Below are 17,871 nucleotides of genomic sequence, written 5' to 3' on the forward strand. Positions count from 1 at the left end.
TGACAAGGACCCAAACTTTGCCAAATAGATTCTCAGCATCAGGCTTCAGATACTTACATTATGATGTCATTCAAGTACTCTTAGAAGACAGGCCAAAGTTATGAGCTGTTGTTTCTGTCTGGTTTTATATTTGAAGACAAAGCAATTGAACCCTTAAAACCTCTTGGGAAATTCTCTCTTGTAACCGTGTGTCCTTACTGCAGGCACAAGCAATACCAGGGCGATGCACTTGTCTGTGAACCAGCTGTCAGCCCCTATCTTCCTCTCCCTTCATTTGCTGTCATCTGTACTGGGTTGTTTTTTTCAGACATTCAAGACTTACCCATCATGCTGTCTGTATAACCTCTGTCTGCATATTTAGAACCAAGCCAAGAGATGACTTGCACAGCAAAATGAGCAACCAAGAAAAATTACATATTTTTGTCATCTCTGTGCAGGTGGATATTTTAATGGTGTGGTTTTTGCTTTAGCCATACGGTTGCTAACCATGTTCAGAGGCTTCACAGAGGTTTCTGATTTTTAAAAGAAACAGACACCGACCACAGGAAATAAATACAAACTTTAAATGGCATGCCTGTGTTGGTGAAGGCCATGAGATCGATATGCAGCTACCCAGGGAGTTCTAGAAGACTTAGTTGTACTTAGAAGTTTAATATATTCAGACTACGCACTTTTGCTTAACTGTAAGTGTAAGAGTGATGCAGTAACAAGAATAAAAAGACAGTAAAAGTCTCCAAGTTCTTCAGATACCAACTGAGCCTGCACTTGCAGTGCTCTGCTCAAAGCTGGACAACACTTAAAACGCTCCTGCTGTACACCAGCCCTTGTGATCTCCTGCTCACCAACACAGAAAAGTTCTTACTTCAAATTCCAAGCATAGATCTGAACAGAAATTATTTTATTACTACATTTCAGTGTTAAAATATCCCAATGCCAATGAAAGGTTTCACTGCATAACATGCTTCTATTGCATTTGATCAAAAAAGGTTTGTTGTTGTTTTTGTTTTTTTTTTTTTTTTTTAATGATCACTACTCAACAACATTAAGTGCATAAATTTGGAGTTGATGCTCATGAAAGTGTTCTGATAGAAATTTTATTCTTTAAAGTAAGACGGGAAAAAGAGATCAATTACAGAGAAGTGAGAGTAATGACGATCCATAGCAAGAAGAGTGCAAATGGCTATCTTCAGTTTCAATCTTCATGAATCTATCTGAATACATTTAGATCTTTTAGGACGATTATTCAGTGACAAAAAGGTGCACGCAGTTTCCTATGTTCCCATTAAAAAGATGTTTTTCAACCTCAGCCACCTAAGCAAAGCCTCCAGCTTTGCAAATAGAGTTCCACGAGCGGCTAGCTATTGCAGGAGAGATTTCAAACCATGGACTGAACAGTATGAGAATTTAACAGTAATGAATAAATTTCCCCAAGCCAGAACTCTAACACAGAAGCATTGTTAAATTTAATTACAAATCCACAAATTTAAAACGATGAAAAGGTTGAATGCAGCAAGTTTCACCCACGCTGTTTTATATTCTTCAGATAAGGAACGCGTAACGTTTTTGAACGCCATCCTGATATTACGGAAGGAAATGTAAACAAGTCTCTAATCCCAGCTACTTCATGAAGGAAAAGGAGCATGATAACACAAGAGTATTGTACTCTGATTTCCTCAAATGTGTTTCTGAATAAAGAAACCTAAGATCTCTCAGAGCAAGAAACATAATTAGAAAAGAAACAGACTGCCTACAAGATCTGGAAGTCTTTCCGAAAACATTTCCTGTCCTTCAGAATGTACTGCAAAATCTAAATCTCTTACATTTTTAGACATCCTTTAAAACAAGCAGTGCTGGAGAACGTGTGAGCGTTTACAGACTTGAAAATACGGTGCAAATGGGAACACATACGCAGTGTCAGAAAAGCCTGACAAATGCAACAAAAGAATTATGATTTTGTACAGACACAAATTCAATCGAAAGCATAAGCATCAAAGAAAATGTTACAAAGATAACATGAAATGTATTACCAATGACTTCAAAAACTTCAGGCATTGATTTAAGATAAACTTTATCTTGTTAATATTTGAGTCTGGAACTATAACGCTGAAGTAAAGCATCTCTAGTTTCTTTAATTTGATAACCTCCAAAAAACACTAAGAGCACCATTTACTGCAGCTAAGAACTCAAAAACAAGTCTGCTAACAAAACACTGAAGTATCCCTTTTAAAAAAAACATACTCTTGAGTTCTCAAAGGATGTAGATATTTTTTAAATTATTTTTTCAGTTATTTTATCTCATCCCACTGGAGGCTGAAAACACATCATCTTTCTCTATCTGCTCTAAACATTACTATCTTCAATGTAGGCTAGCTTTGATACACTACACCAAGTTGTATCTTGCTTCCTGAATCAACAATGCTTCTTGGCAGATTAAGACTCCCTCCTGAAAGCATTATTAGCAACATTTCCTATTAGGATTCCTCTGCAGAAGAAAAGCAAAATTAGTAATACATCTGGAGATGAAATAAAGGTGACCAAAAAGAAAGTAGTCATCGAATAACATGAAAACCCCAAAACTATAAGCATTTTGTTTTTACTTCTTTAAGATGGGTATACTACATACTTTATCATACACTTACTGTATATTAGTCAAGTCAGTAACCGTTGGAAGGACACCACCATTCCCCAGATTCTCTCTCTGGATTTTCAGACTGATTTCTATATGGACTGTTCCTAAAAACAGAAAAGAAAGTACTGTTAAATAATGAAACCTTCCAGACAAGCACAGTAAAGGAGATCATTTCTGTTTAAAAAAAAAAAACACCTCTCACGATTGCTTTAAAACAAGAGAAACGAAGATCTCAGCACAACATTTTCCACACGAAGTAAAGATTAAAGCCAATACAGGCTTTAATCTGGATTTAATTCTTATGCAAACTTTGGAGGTCTGCCACAATGACATATACTGAACACTACCTGCACGTTCATCAGGTAACAAGAAAAGATACAGCAAGAAATACCCTTGAATAGTATCCTTCACTGACATTAAATACAGAATCTAGCCATAACACACTAAAAAGTATGTCACTTCCCATTTCTGTTGAGATGCACAAAAGAGAAGCAACATATGGAAGCAATTTGACAGCAGATATTTGGTCACAAAACACTTGTTTGAGATTTTAAATCCTGCAACACTGACTTACTATAGGAAAAAAAAAATCAATTTAAATATCCAGTTCTTGGATTTTAGATCCAGGGCTGTAAGGGACTGAGACCATAAGACACTTGTGTTATGCTAGTCCGTGTAATACTAAATGGTAGCCTTCTCAACAAGGAAACTGTAGGAATTGCTCCTTTAGGAGACTAAGGGCTGGGTTTTTTGTTGTTGTTGTTGTTTTTTTAATCAAGAATCCACTTCTTTCTTTGTGGGAAAAAAAAAGAACAATAAAATTGGCTTTCAGTAAATTTTGCCAGGAAACCACCTGAAAAAAACTCTTGACTGTGGAGTCAAGATTTTTTCATTGAAGTTATTATTTGTTGGATTTATTATTATTTAAATTATTTGAAAATTAAATATTATACATTTAAAAGACAAAAAAATTTAAAACAGTTTTTCATCATTTAAAACTGAGTGATTAAAGTGCAGGAAAAATCCAATTTGAATAGAAGTCTTCTAATTGTCACCTTTTCAGATCCCGTGACATCATCCATTAATTAACATGTCCTGTCAAGGTCTTCCAACATGAAAGAAACCTTTCTGTTTAACTCAGTGTAAATAAAATCAAGATAAATGTGCCTTTAGGTTTGCTTCTAAGAAGCAAGAAAGGTATACAAGACCACGTCCCTTTAATTTCCAGATTACACTTGGGAAGCATTTAATTCCTAAGAAACCTTTAAAGTGGCCAGACACTTAACAAATAACAACTCTTTATTCTCTAGAAATAGATAGCAAGCTCAGAATATTCTTCGTAATGAAAACTGATTTCAGCAAAGCCATAATGAAAGTATTTAACATCTATGTGCCTAATACTTAGTTCATTCTGCAACTCAGAAAACAAATTCAAGCAGAATTTGACAGCAGAGCAGCAGGAATAGTGCAGAGAAATTGAACAAGAGGATTGCAGTGATGCATCCTCCAGCAGAGAAAATGCAGAAAAGCATTTACAGCTGCACTGAGAAAGTAGCTACAGAGAAAAGTGACGTGGCTACAACTGTTCTAAAATGGCATATGATTCAGAAGCAAAGAGTATTACAAGAAACGCTGCCTCGGATATCAGAGCTTTCCACCTTTTACCTAAAGATAAAAGATGCCATGGTTCTTATCTGACCACAGAACTACCACAAAACGTGGACATTGCTGCACGTATAGAGAAAATCCCACAGAAGTATACAAATAAATATGAATAAAATAATCTGCATGTTTCAGACGCAGTCTGTTTGAAAGCAGTCTTTCCAACCACGATTAAACAAACGCCCTTACACTGACAAATGTTAAATGCTTTACAAAATATCACCTCCATTTGGCCAAAAATACTTTCAAACCAGCCATGAAGCAGAACAGCACATTTCTGGTTGGAAAAAGCAAAGAACTATTTGATTGGTAAGCAAGAAACTTACCTTAAAAGACATGCCTCAGTTCAGTTGCTTTTCCCCAAACATGGAGCTGAGCAGCACAACAGCACAGGGAGCTGCAGTACCTGCACAGCTCTGCCTGACCTCCACTTCCACAAACAAAATTCTCTCTGAGCACATTTCATCATTTCCTGCCGGCTGCTGAAAACCTTGTCGCTCAAGCTAAGGTCATTTTTTTCACACTGCAGCACTCAAACCAGCACAGGGTTTTCACTCGCCCATTTCCATACTGCAATGAAGTTGAACACTCAGGTAATCTTCAGAAAAGCCCACCGCTAAGAGATACTAACGAAAGGTGTTTTTCAAGCGTACAACTGCCTTAGGTGGAGAGCAGCCTTTTCAAACACATCAGTGAAATATGCAGGCATATTTTGCAGACGTGTTGCTTAGGAAGCAGCTGTGTTGCTTCTGTGTTTCATACTCAAAAGCTGTATTTTTCCATCTCCGGAAATATGGGGCTGTAATACTAATTAACGAAATACTGACATGTATTGAATAGAGGCACATCTAAATCCTTAGATTAAGGTGAAACACGCAGGTCTTCTTGAATCTGAAGGTTACATTAAGTAAAGGAGTTATCGTTCTTCGCATCAAAAGAGAACTGACTTAGAGACCTCAATTGAACTGAATTCAGCCCTAAGATTCCAACATATTTCTCTCTAAAGACAGACTACTGTTTGAAACTGAATAAGTGCGTTAACGACACGTCAGCATACTTTGCCTTTTGATATTCTTACAGACAGGCAGGTGATGATGCTTGGCAGAATCTAATAATACTGACCGGGGTGGGGGAAGCCAATTGCACTGCTGACCCTAGACCAACCTGTGTACCCTACAAGTAACTCCTATGCCTTTTTTTTTTTTTTTTTTTTTTATTTAAAGAAGAAGTAAAAAGGAACAGAGAAAGGAAAACCAAAAATAGGACTTCATATATAGTCTCAGAAGGGCACCAATGAAGATGATAAAGGAGAAAAGATCTAGTGAAGTAACTCCGTTTCCCAAAGAGCAATGCATTCACAGTTGATTTAAAACACTGTAGGGGCACCACATGTCCACACAGAACTCTGGGGTGCTTTACGATTACTCTCTACTAGACAAAAAATAGCTTTTTAGGATAATTACTTGATGCATATACAGTAGTAGAAACATCCTACATCATCAGTAATGTTTTGGTAGTATAGCTTATGCTGGATTTTTGAACAGAAGGTACAGAACTGCACCCTAGGAGCCCTGCTAATGCAGAAATTAAGTAAGCACCCCCATAACAGCTGACTTAGTTGAGAGTCCTAACAGCTCTACACAGGAGCTTCAATTATTACCTATGCTTTCTGCAGCCATTACCCTCTCAGCCCTGCCGACGAAACGCAGAGCGAGTGAGCATGTCATGTACTTCAGTTCTCAAAATATATGCAAAAGTGGTTTAGAATTTCCTCCCATTCTAGCAACATAGAAACTGTTAATTACTGCAGGCACCCCTACAACCTGAAAGCAACATTCTCAACTGGGGACAGAGTCACAAACATTATACATCACTTCAGCAGTGTCATTCAATGTCTGGGACCAATATGGAAATTATAGGCCTCTGCAGAATGTAATTCATAAATGTACAAGCAGAAAAAGCACAGGCATAGGAAGCTTTGACTATCCATCTTTCCGGTAAACTAAGAATAATCTGCTGATTATTCTTTCAGGAACAACACAAAAGATCCATTCATGTATTTCAGAATCAATGATTGACCGTAACCACGCAAATAAACATGTGAGAGTGTTTCATATTTCTGATTCTAAATGATTAATTCAGATTTTAAACTGAACCTGTTTCTGAATACCAGTCAGGGTCATTTATGTTGTTAGTGTTAAGGTGGGGGAAAAGCTTACTTGCTACTTAGTTCCATTAAGGTGGCCATTAAAAAGAAAGACTCAAATTCAGTTTAAACAGATTTTCAGCCCTGTGAATCCAAGGCAAACTTTAGCCAGGACTCCCACGTTTCTAGGCAATTCCATTTTCTGATCCTCCAACGGTAATTACTGCAACAAGGACAAAAGATCTTTATTTGCCTGTTAGTAATTTACGCAAAACAGGATTGCTGACCTAGTAGAATTAAATAACCCTCAAAAACACTTTATTTTTTTAAATAAATCTAATATATAAACCTGCTCTTTTATGTAAGCAACACTGAAGTCTTATCATGTACTAAACTCATAGGTCTAAGCTACCTGGAAGTACCACTTGTAAGTACTGAGGTCACAGATCTCATTTTACCACCATACACATAATTCAACAAGATAAGCTAGAAGCAAGCTCAGCTGCTTTGTGTGTTTTCATTTCACTCTTTAAAATCACGTGCAGTATACAAACCCACGTTAACTCCAAGGTAATTTAAAATCTGAATGTTTCAGTGAACAAAACACGGTGTGCTTTAAGGCAATCACATGTGATTGAGATCAGGCAAACAAGAAGATGGAAGTTTTTCTTTGGTTGCAAACATCTCACTAGTCTCATTAGTAGTTTAGAAAATGCAAAACAGCAGCCAGCCTTCCTGACAATTTCCAGAGATGTGGATTCACTTTAGTTGTCTTTCAACGGCTGCCAAGCATACAAGTCCCTCAAATGTACAAACTCAAAACACAAGAATGTGAACAAAACAAAAGCTTAGTTTACTCAATCACAGCCCAGTCTTTTCTGTGCTTCTCCCCCTTTTGAGGAAAAGGAAAGCTTTTAATGACATATTCAATTAAATACATGTAGATGTACACGTACATCAGCCACCCACCCTACAATCCAAATTGGACTGAGGTTCAAGGAAACTGGGACAAAGGCCCCATTAACTACTGTTCTTGCACTTGCCATTACCACTGTGCTTTTTAACTTCTAACGACTGGGCCATCACTAGTGGAAACTGCAGCCTTCAACCTGCATCTTAGCAACAATCAAAAGACAGAAATCAGAGGTAAACAATGCAAAGCTGAATCAATTGCTCTCTCAATATTAGCATCTGATAAACTCCAGTGTAGAAAATTCAAATACCTACAACTACTTCTAAACTACACACAGTCCAGATCCAATCTCCAAAGTGCTGAACAAAGTATTAATAAAGACTTGATAATACTCGACTTCCTTTGTTCTTCATGTATACTGCTGAAAACTTCAGCATTTTAGTGATTCTACAGTAATTCCCAAATACAAAAACAACAGTTACCAAAGATAGAACTACATTTCTGTATGAACCAGGGTAACCTGAACTAATCAGAACAGAAAAGTCTGCTATAACAGAATTAAATTATTTGGGAGTTAAAATATCAAACTTGCACACACTGAAAAGAAATGGCATAAGACAGTTTTTTTAAATTATGGCTTATACACAAATAGAAAAGAGTCAGATGTTGAAAATTCATTGTGGCCTTCCAATACTTGAAGGGACCATATAAGCAGGAGGGGGAATAGCTGTTTATGAGAGTGGATAGTGATAGGACAAGGGGAAATGGTCTTAAACTGAGACAGGGGAGGCTCTGGTTAGATATTAGGAGGAAGTTTCTCACACAGAGGGTGGTGACACACTGGAACAGGTTGCCCAAGGAGGCTGTGGATGCCCCATCCCTGGAGGCATTCAAGGCCAGGCTGGATGTGGCTCTGGACAGCCTGGTCTGGTGGTTGGCGACCCTGCACATAGCAGGGGGTGGAAACTAAATGATCTTTGTGGTCCTTTTCAACCCAGGCCATTCTATGATTCTACAAAAATAATTCTACTCAATGCCGCAGTTTTTATGCCATCAGCCTAAAGCTGTGTTCAGCACCATGGGAATTTTCAGCAGTCTTGTAAAGGTGCTACGAGGGTCTACCTTCAACTTTAGATTTTACCAACTGGCTAGTCTTGTGCTTATGAACTCAGCCTACCTGAGCAGATCATACATCATATTTCCATATTTCCAAAGCTCCGAGTTGTCTCCCAAGATCTGAATGCGCTGTGTGGGAGCTAGGATTGCAGCACTGTGCTCATTTCCAATGGGGCACAGATGTGGGGCAGTGGCCTAGACAGAGCTGCTCTGTGATGTGACATCACCAAGGAAGAGCTCTATGTCACCAGTCAGACCGACACTGCAGTCCATGTTCCAGAATAGCTTGTGGTTACCGAAATGATTCACCAGTCTAAATACAATTACCGCTACAAAGCCTACCCACGTATGGATCGCCGGTTAAGAGTTTGGGTAGCAAAGGAATAAAAAAAGACAGAACAGCTCAACAGCTGAAATAGCTGCAAGCTGAAAGTTTAAGTTATGCTGCAGTGTTTTTAAAGTTAACAATGAAAATAAGACTTCGATTAGATCAAATGTTCCTCAAAAACAACGTGCTTTGTCAATGCATATTACTTTGTATTTAGCTCTCTTTACCATATGGTAGACGGAAGAGTAAGAGAGCTATTTATGAATTAAAAGCATTGCAGGATAAAGCTTCAACAATCAAAGACAAGAGAAGAAATTGTGACGAAATACATGAGTAACACACATAACGATAACATAATGATCTTTTTCATAATCACACTTTTCACTGTCACGGGTCAAATGAACATGCATGTCAGCAGAAGATTTGTGAAACTTTTCCAGTTCTGGTTCTGAAGACTTAGAACGTTAATGCTACTGTCTGATACACACAGCATTAAAATAAGAAAGCCTGCATCTAGAAAACCACATAAAATCTCTTCATTTAATATTTCTGCACACTGCTTTTCAATTTTTCATGACTTTTAAATGGTTTTTGAGGAGGGCAAGCATTCGTAGTACTTCACTATGGTTCCCACTTTAAACCAGTGGCAAACTGTGGTCTGCCCAAATAGCAAAGCATCCTAGAGGTTTTAAACTGACAAAAGTCCAGTTAGACCCACAAAGCTCAATGTCAGTACTGAAAATAAATAGCAGAGATTATATCTGTTGATCATTCCTCATCAGCTTTCATGGGAAGGTTACAAGTTGCTTGAACCCTTTAAGAGAATCCCTCCAGCTATGATTTTGCTAACACTTGCTGGAAGCTTACCATCACAAATAACCTTCACACATTCAAGCAAGCTCCCAGCCCACTATTTAAGAGCCATCACCTGTGCTTACTCCTCAATTTTAATGGTGTAAAGCCCTAAAAAAAAAAAAAAAGCCAAAAAACATCACCAAACCCTATGCAATTTCACAGTACATTTTAAAACATAGTGGGGAATATATACTTTACATTCTGATTTACTTATTTCAGAGCACAGAAAGATGTCTTTTAGACATATGTCTCATAAAAAAAACCAAACCACTGAAAACATTAAAGACATTGTGATCCTAAATGTAAGACCTCTTGTGCATTCAAGTAGGATGAACCCCTGGTACAACTATGCCAAGGGTCCACCACACACTCCTCTAACAAAGCTTCATGATTTGTGTTTAACTTGAAGTTCAGGTTTCTTTAACTGAAAGAGAAAATAACAGGTACCTCACTGAGGCAAAATATCTGTACACTCAAAGGAAAGACACCCAAAAAAGAAAAAACCACAGTATTGCACTTATAGTTTTACATGTAAAAATCATTATTAAAAAACAGGCTATACTGAAAATTCAAGAGATTAAAGACAAGGACCATCAAGTTCCAACCTCCCCACAATTACTATCAACTTGTAATAACACTTATGATTAAGTTGATCTGAGATTTCTCTTTGTCGACCCTTCTGTTGTGACTGTTCCTTCTCCCCACTGGAAATGAGCCTTCAGCTCTGACAACTCCGAGTTACAGTAGGATCACTGAACTACATTTGTTTTAGAACTGGGCTCAAGTCCAACCCACGCGCCATCAGTCAGAACCCACTGATCCTTTTCCTGGGGCTGCTCTCTCACCTCCTGATTCCCCTCCCCCCGGGCACAGAGCCAGGGCTGCCCCATGGGCACAAACCAGCTTTTAGTGAACCTCATATGGCTGCTGATTGCCCAGCTCTCCTGTTGGCCAAGATTAAATCACAGAATTCCAGAATGGTTTGAATTGGAATAAGACTATAGGCTTCCAACCCCCCTGCTGGAGGCTGGAACACCAGGTAGAGAAACCTGGGAAACCAGGTTACTCAAAGACCTCTGCAAAGTCTCTCTCCCTTTGAGGGGCTCAACAGGTTCTCCAGCTTAGCGCTGTCCTCAAAATTAGCATGCACTCCAGCCCTGCATCCAGACATTGCCTCTACATCAAACCATTACAAAGACAAGAGGTGAGGATGACAACAGTCTGATCTTAATTTCTTTCTTAGCATTTTTCAGGTATTTTAGCGGTAGCACTGCTGAGTAGCAGTAGTAGAAATACAGACAATATATTTGGGCTGTACCCAAGTTTGAACCCATGGAGTGGAAAAATAAATAAATCAGGCTATGACAAACTCATTTCAATGTATTTGCAAAATATCTTGTCTTAGTCAGCCTAAGCTGTAGGATTAAATTGACTTATTGATGTGGCCATACCCCACAGATGGCTCAGCACCACACAGACCTTGATTCAATTTCCCTCTTCTTGGTGGAATGGGGGAGAGAATCAGGGGAAAAAGGATAACTTGTGGGTTGAGATAAAACTATTAAGATAAAGAAAAGGAAAACATTAAAAGTTGTGTCTGTGTGTATATATATATATACACAGATAGATACAAATAATGTATGTAGCAAGAGGTGAATAAGAAATTCCTTCCCATAGAACAGCTTAGGTTGGAAGGAACCTCAAGGATCATTAACTTTCAACCCCCTTGCCACAGACAGGGCTGCCAAGCACTAGAGCATGTACTAGATCACATTCCCAAAGCCCCACCCAACCAACTTTAAACACCTCTAGGACAGGGCATCCACAGTTTTTCTGGGCAACCACTCCCATAGTAAAAAAAATTCCCCTGACATCTTACCTAAAAGCCCAATCTTTTAGTTTAAAATCATCCTCCCTTGTCCTACCACTGTCTACCCTTGTAAAAAGAGATTTCCTTTAATCTCTGTTCAAAATGTTGCAAGGCCGCAACAAGGTATCCCTGCAGCCTTCTTTTCCAGACTCAGCAACCCCAGTTCTTTTAGCCTATCTTCACAGGAGATACACTCCAGCCCTTGGATCATCTTCATAGCCCTCTTCTGGACCTTCTCCAGAAGCTCTACATCTTTCCTGTGCTGAGGGCCCCAGACTTGGGTTCAGTACTCCAGTCAGGGCCTCATGAGAGCAGGATAGTGCAGGCAATCCCCTCCCTCACCTTGCTGGCCACCCCACTTCTGATAGAACCCAGGATACCATTGGCCTTTTGGGCTGCAAAAGCACACTGCTGGCTCGTGTTGAGATTTTCATCAAGCAAATCCCGAGGTTCTTCCCAGCAGGGTTTGTCTCAAGGAGTCCTCCCAGCTTGCAAACGTATCAGGGATTACCTCGACCCAAGGGCAAAAGCTTGCACTTTGCTTGGTTTAACCTCATTAGGTACACATGGGCCTGCCTTCTGACTTTAATCAAGGTCCCTCTGGACAATACCCCTCCCTTCAGTTGTATCAACCACACCTCTTAGCTTGGTGTCATCAAACTTGCTAAGGGTGCATTCAATCACATCATCCATATCTCCAATAAAGGCATTAAAAAGTACGAGTCCTAAGACAGACCCTGGGAGACAGCTCTCATTACCAGCCTCCATCTGGACACAGAGCCATTCGTTACAGTCCAGCTTTCAGAACTGTTTGTAAAAGAAGCTCCAACTACTGACACAAAAAGTTCTCTGAAAGGACTTTAAGCCCCTAAGATTGGATTTTATTCTTTTCTGTAGCCAGCTGTTATCACAAAACAACATCACTGCAAAACAGAATCAAACCAAGTGGCAACTCTCAGTCCAGTAACACAGATTTCAAAAATATTGCCAAAAAAGTTTTTCCTAAAGGATCTTTGAATTTCTGCATCAAGTTCTCTCTTCTGAGGTGCTGAATAACAATGCCTAGTACTGACTGGAGCAACACAAGAAGGGCTGTGTGACACCCAAAGAGTTCCCAGGGCTTTTTCCTTAGACCTCTTTGATTGCTTGTATTAGAATACACGAACCATATTCCTACAACATTCACTAAAAAAAAAGTTTCTACAGATAGCCTTTTCAACCTAATAGCCCAGTGAAGATGACCTTCTGAAAGCATTTATTGCCAACTCGCAGCTCTGACTACACAATTGCTATTGTGAAACCATCCCAAATAAGCAAAAGTAACTCCACATGGATTCATCACACCATCACTGTCCTTCTCCTAGTCCTGGGAAAAGGCACAACTCAATAGATACTAGCACCAAGTAATGCAAGTAGGATAGATTGAAAGAACAAGTCATACTAACAACCCTGACACAAAATAACCAGCACGCAATGCTACAGAAAGGATCTTTCAGCTACATGAAAAATTTATAGTCTATAGAATTTATTTCCCTCATTTATAGTCCTCTTATCAGGGTATTTTTCAGTGACACAACACTGCAAGAAATTATTCAATTTCAAAATCTGTTCATTCAGCTTAACACAGACAAACAGTAATTTACATATGAGGTTGTAGATTCTAGGTAGAATTGGAGAAATCCAACATCCCACACTTAAGTGGATTTTCAAGTACATAAGTTTTCACTTGCTTCAACACTCAAGTTTCAGGAGGCTACCTTTAGATAAAATGTTAAACTGTACACTGATACATGCATGCCAAATCACTACTTGCATTCATTTTTTACCCAATTTGATGACTTTTTATCTCCTAGAAACAGAAAACACTCAAAGAAAGTTGGCCATCTAGGAAGCAAAATTCAAAAATGTCTTTTTAAGTTTATGCAGTTAAATTTTCAGCAACCCTTTTAGTATACAGAGCTACATAAAGCTGCTTAGTATGTGGAACTGGGTGATGTTGAAACGCACAGAAGTTGCAACTTTCATTCCCTCCTCTTCTAGGACAGGGACTATAGCCAGATTGAGATTTTTCACAGTACTCCCAATTTAAACACATATGCTGACTCTGATGTAAGTGCTTAGGTGCAATATGCTACTCTTCGCACATTCCTGTAATTCTCTTGAGCCAGCACTGCTGCGTAACTCAAGAAAGCACGTAAAATTTAATTCATTCTGGACAGTGAATCTAGGTTCTAAACAACAACACAGATTTGTGGAAGATCAATTATTTTAAAACAAGATTAGAGACACAATCTCCTCTCTAATACACAAAAGAACAGGACAGGCAGCAGCTCACCCTCAACACCCATGAGACAGCACTCCCTCTTCAGATTCTGTGACGGATGCAGCTTTAATGTCACTTGTACTTGAAGAAAAGAAAAAGTCCACCCTCCATTCTTGTTTTTGCTGATGTTCTTAAAAGGACCACATGAAGCCCACATACATTGCCTCATACATAAATCATTTTAAGAAAGAGCAAACACACAAACCTGTGAGAGCCACCACAACAAAGCAATTCAGCATTGGCTGAAAGTTTTACATTGCTTATTTCTCCCAGTTTGCAGGTCTAAGTATTGTCCAAACCTGTTTCCCATCACATTTTAAGCACTGTTTCAGAAGATTTTTATAACAGTATGACGTAACTTTATTCTCCAACTGCTTACTGCAATAAAAGTTCAAAGATCCACCTGATCCATTATTTTCCGGATAAATTCAAAATACATTTTTAGAAAAGCATATTTGTAAGATCTTCACCTTTAAAGAGCTAACCTGTACATAAGCACTTCTTGGTATTTTTCCTAATGAATACACTGATTTCCAGTGAGTATTCCAGCCAAAGTAGATATTTCACACACCTTGAAAGTTAATTTCATAGAAACTTCATAAACTTCCCAGCTGAACTAGTAGCATCACTCACAACTCACACAATCTCAAATTTAACTTGAAGGATACAATGCTGGTACAGCATTATTCATTTAAAAACGTAGCACATTAACCATACGTACAAAATGTTAAATAAACCTCCTGGAAAAAGTCCAGTGGAAGGCCACAAAGATGATAAAGGGCCTGGAGCACCTCTCTTAAGAGGAAAGGCTGAGCGACCTGGGTCGGTTCAGCCTTGAGAAAGAAAGACTGAGGGGGGATCTTATTAATGTTTATAAATATCTTAGGCATGGGAGTCAAACAGACACGGCCAACCTCTTTTCAGGGGACAAGACAAGGGGAAATGGACATGAACTGGAGCATAGGAAGTTCTGCACCAATGTACAAAGGAACTTTATGGTAAGGATGACGGAGCACTGGAACAGGCTGCCCAGGGAGGTTGTGGAGTCTCTGTCTCTGGAGATGTTCAAGACCCACCTTGATGCCTACCTGTGCAGCCTGCTGTATGGGGCCTGCTTAGCAGGGGGGCTGGACTCGATGATCTCTGAAGGCCCCTTCCAGTCCCTACAATTCTGTGAGATGCTGAAAAGGGGAAAAAAAGTACATGCAATGAAAATACCTTTAGGCATACTTGAAAGCATAAAAGCCTGCTTGACTTCTTCCACCCTTCTCTGCTATGCAGTAAGATCACTCGGAAATGACATAATTACTAGTAATCTTGATAAAAAAAACAACAGTAACTGTTTTGAAAAATAAATTGGTAGAGATAGCATGCTAAATTTAGCACAGTTTGTGATTACACAGTGTTTCTACAATACCTGTTAACACGTAGAAGCATATTATCTCCCATACAGCTTCATTTACAAGAAAGAAGGCAGAAAAGGATCAAAGTCCTCCCAGCTGCAATTTTCATTTTTCTACAGGGCTAGTTAAAAGTAAGCCACTAAACTCTACTTTCACAGAAAGTGAGACTGCTCTCTGTTTTAATAGGCTGATCAAACTTAATAACAAAGAAGCTATGGGTCACCTTACTCTGAAAAAAAAGTAAAAATCAATCCATAATGAAAGATCTGTTTTACAATCCACGTGTATCAGTTACTGTACCAGAGCTGTTCCTGACTCAACAACCATTGAAACTGCACTCCACAGATATTACTCGTGATACTCATATAACTCATATGACTTAAATACAACTAGAAACTACGCAACAGCCTGATCTAAACCAACTGCTAAAAATACAGTAATTAGATACAGACTAGATACACATTGTTCTCCAATACTGGAATATCACAAGCTTAAGCAGAAGCAGCTGCTCATATGCTACTTTATCCAAAGGATTTATTAGCCAAATTCTAAACGATTTTCAGATTCACACACAGATCCTTTAAAACTACACTAACTGTCCTTTGCCTTCTCAAATGTGTGTTTAGGAAATAAATAACAACAAACAGGCAAGACTTTCATGATATCTGCTGAACAAACTTTCATCTTTCACAGCACAGAGCACAATTAAACAAAGAAAGGAACAAGGTGTTTTGCAACACTGCTCACTCTGCTTTCTCAGAAAGATACTCTCCAGTAGCCAATCTGTGCACTTGTTTAAGAAAAACAACAACAACACTAAACAAAACTCATTATGTGGAACAGAACATTACTGGGAATAGCTAAGAAAACAGATGGGGCAGTATCACAGAACAAAGGTAACAGAAGGATCCAATGAATTCTACTCAATTATTTTTTGTGTGAGGGGAAAAAAAACAATTGTGGAGACCACAATAAGGCGGGGAAACAATTTTTCCAGTCTAGGAAATAAAAGATCTGATGAGATTTTGTGTGCACCTACATTTTCCCTAACATTTCTACAAAATTGTTTCAAAAACACTTGATTCAATTTTGAAAAATATTGAGACAGAATTCAAACTAGAAAGCTAGCTCTTCAAAACTTGATTTAATAATAAATTGTTAACATATCTGCTTAAACCTCATACTAGGAATTAACAAAAATTATTCAGCGCTCACTTTTTTTCATAGCATTATTTAATAAAGCAATAAGGAATTTAATTACATAAAACTCTATATCAGTGTTACAAACTTACATTCCTTTAAAGTTACTACAGCTGAATATTTTAGAACTCAAAAAGGGAAGACTTTTTGCTCCTTTATACTTCGAAAGTGTTTCAGTTCAAAAAGGATTTCAATTTCACCTTCTTGCCCTTTCACTTGAAAAAAAAAAAAATATCACAATCACTGAACAGCTGAGGTAGGAAGGGACCGCTGGAGGTCATCTGGTTCACCCCCCTATTCAAGGCAGGAGGATGCCTACAGCACATACGCTAAAACAAAACATTTGAAGACAAATTTCCAGAACAAGCAAGCTCACCTTCAAATTTACTTTTCAAATGATCCTGAATTCATATTACCTACTTGGCTATGCATTTAAAATTGGTTAAAACATCAACGTGGAGCTCTTGGAGCGGGTCCAGAGGAGGGCCATTAAGATGATCAGAGAGCTGGAGCACCTCTTCTATGAAGAAAGGTCAAGGGAACTGGGTTTGTTTAGCTTGGAGAAGAGAAGGCTCTGAGGAAAGCTCATCGTAGCCCTCCAGTACTTAAGAGGAGCATAAAGGGGAAGGTGAATGGCTGTTTATGAGGGTGGATAGCGATAGGATGGAGGGAAATGGTCTTAAACTGAGACAGGGGAGGCTCTGGTTAGATATTAGGAGGAAGTTTCTCACACACACAGGGTGGTGACACACTGGAACAGGTTGCCCAAGGAGGCTGTGGATGCCCCATCCCTGGAGGCATTCAAGGCCAGGCTGGATGTGGCTCTGGGCAGCCTGGTCTGGTGGTTGGTGACCCTGCACACAGCAGGAGGGTTGAAACTAGATGATCTTAGTGGTTCTTTCTAACCCAGGCCATTCTATGATGATCAAGAAGCATAAGTTATCTTCAATTTTCATACCTATAAATAGTTCAAGGTTACAGCCTCTAGGTAAGTGTTCAATCTTAGCTGTGTAACTGCAGCTCACACAGCATAGCTTCAGCTCCCTACGATGGGCTATACTGTTGTACTTATGAAGACTCTTTTCCTTTTTTTTTTTTATTATATCCTGACCACCTTTGGTATACAAGAGAATATAAAAACACACACACACAAAATTGGTTATGCATAACATTCAGTTTAAGCTTAACTTTATTCAAGTTACTCATCACGCTTACAAGAACAAGTCTACTACTTTCTTAAGGGACATGCTGCACAACCATGGGGTCGTTTGGCGTCCCACTTTTCCAACTCTACAACTTACTTGGAATTTACATACGTTCCAGGTGACAGTGTCTCATCTCAAACAGCACATGCATCCAACATGAAGCAACTCTACATGTGCTGCCTTGCAGAAGAAAAACAGAGCTGAAAGACTGACTGCTTACA

General features: G+C 38.8%; 1 protein-coding gene across 9 annotated transcripts in view; it reads right to left on the minus strand.

Annotated features, from left to right (window-relative positions):
- The window catches only part of PACSIN2 (protein kinase C and casein kinase substrate in neurons 2), a 57,859-nt gene that overhangs the window by 33,709 nt on the left and 6,279 nt on the right, over nt 1–17,871 (minus strand). For 4 of the 9 annotated variants that reach the window (XM_042835172.1, XM_042835164.1, XM_042835173.1 and 1 more), the window contains exon 2: nt 2,640–2,733. The gene's annotated coding sequence lies outside the window, so the exon portion shown is untranslated. Of the gene's footprint in view, nt 1–2,639; nt 2,734–4,617; nt 4,727–13,854; nt 14,023–14,047; nt 14,144–14,930; nt 14,952–16,821; nt 16,845–17,871 lie in introns of those variants that run through there. The other 5 variants (XM_042835169.1, XM_042835171.1, XM_042835167.1 and 2 more) reach the window with 5 other exon arrangements.

This window comes from Centrocercus urophasianus, unplaced genomic scaffold, assembly GCF_019232065.1.
Source record: "Centrocercus urophasianus isolate 14NV4802_14NV808 unplaced genomic scaffold, USGS_Curo_1.0 seq_5, whole genome shotgun sequence".
In the NCBI taxonomy this organism is placed as follows: Eukaryota; Metazoa; Chordata; class Aves; order Galliformes; family Phasianidae; genus Centrocercus; species Centrocercus urophasianus.